Genomic DNA, 1,663 nt, shown 5'->3' on the forward strand with positions numbered 1-1,663 from the left:
ACATCCAGCTAGAAGGGCAAAGGAAGTCTTCGTGGACAGACCTTAATCGGTGGTTGGGCAGGAAATCAAGAGTCAGAGAGAGGAGGAAGTAGCACTCTAGGTTAATGAAACAAGCCAAGAGAAGATATGAAAGGGGAGAGTGTCAGGATGCAAGAAGTAATAGAGTCTCTTCTAGATTCTGGCAAACAAACAGAATAATAACCAAAAATATATCAGTAAAAGTAAGTGAGAAGAGAAGGCCTTGCCTGACTCTGAGGAAGGTCCAGGCATGTGGCTCAGTACCCACCCAGACCCAGTTTTAGCACAAGGATTCTGCTCTTCCCCTGCCAGTGCCAACAAAGCTTCACTATCAAAACTGTGAAGTTTTTTTGAAATAAAGCACTCTGCTTCAAAAGAAATAACTTAAGCAAAACATACAATACCCATACTACTATGAAAGGAAATGCTTTCCATAGCCAGGAAAAATTCAATCCCAACAAAAACTAATATAACTTTATAATTTACATTTGGTTTTGAAATACACTTCCTTTTGGTGAGAAACTATCAAATCATATTTTTCTTAAGCCAATATTAAAGTAAGAAAATCCCTTAACTACCAACCAAAAGATCATCAAAGGTGATCACATAACTAAACTAAAATCAAACTTTGTCAACTTGACTAACTTTCCTAGAATTTGGCTTAATTCAAAATTACATGACTGTGTGTTTACATTTTATTTTGACCACAGTACTGTACATAGCTGCCCTTTTTAGGAGAATGTCTTTTCGTTGTGCTTTATAATCCTTTGAGTCACATACTGTAAAATAATGAATCTATAATTACTCCATCTTGATTTATATTTTTACATGAATAGTTTTATAAAGAGTTAAGAAGAAAGCTATGTAAAACATTTTGTGCCTGTAGCATGCTAAAAACCAAAAATCCATTTTAATGCCCCTAAGTGAATATTAAATTTTAAAATGGTGAGAAAAAAGCCCATAGAATCACTGAAAGTAATGTGTAAATAATCTCAGAGATCATACATCCCAATCAACCTTCTCATTCAACAGACAAGGAATATATATGACAGCTAGAAAAATTAAGGGATTTCCTAATGATACACTGCTAATTAGTTAGAAACAGATCTAAAATTTTAAATCCAAGTTTTTTGATACCTGGCACACTAATTACACCACATACAATACTGGGCTTCTGATATGAGAGATAAACTGAAAGAAAAACTTACACACAAATCTATGTTTACTTTTAAAAAAAAAAAGTCAAGTATTGCCACTGTTTTGAAAAAAGCAGTTTATGAACTTATATTATCTCCCCCCAAAAATCTCTAACCATATTGGAATACTGGAAAATACTCAGTTTTTAAATACTTATACCAGTTTAATAAAAAAATAACATATAAAGACTACTAACAGATTAATTAAGCTTTCCCATGGGACACAAAAACCATACCTGTGCTGCCTCCAGAGGTCATGAATGAGCAAGCCAGGTACAGCTTTCTCATCTGAAATAAGGAGGGTAATGGACAGGAGTAACTTGAAGAACCTATGTCGGTATGGCATGGGAAAACAATTCTGGAAAGTCTGGCTCACTGATCAATTCCGTAAATCAACAGAATAAGTCTACTGTTTTTTTAAAGAGGTTTTGAATCCAAAGAAGTCCCCA

The 1,663-nt window shown here is 34.3% G+C and overlaps 1 protein-coding gene across 1 annotated transcript in view; it reads right to left on the bottom strand.

The window, feature by feature from the left end:
- LOC103598497 (dymeclin-like) overlaps positions 1–1,663 on the bottom strand; it is a 215,632-nt gene that overhangs the window by 198,284 nt on the left and 15,685 nt on the right. The window lies entirely within an intron of this gene.

The sequence above is a fragment of the Galeopterus variegatus genome, unplaced genomic scaffold (assembly GCF_000696425.1).
Source record: "Galeopterus variegatus unplaced genomic scaffold, G_variegatus-3.0.2 Scaffold2641, whole genome shotgun sequence".
In the NCBI taxonomy this organism is placed as follows: Eukaryota; Metazoa; Chordata; class Mammalia; order Dermoptera; family Cynocephalidae; genus Galeopterus; species Galeopterus variegatus.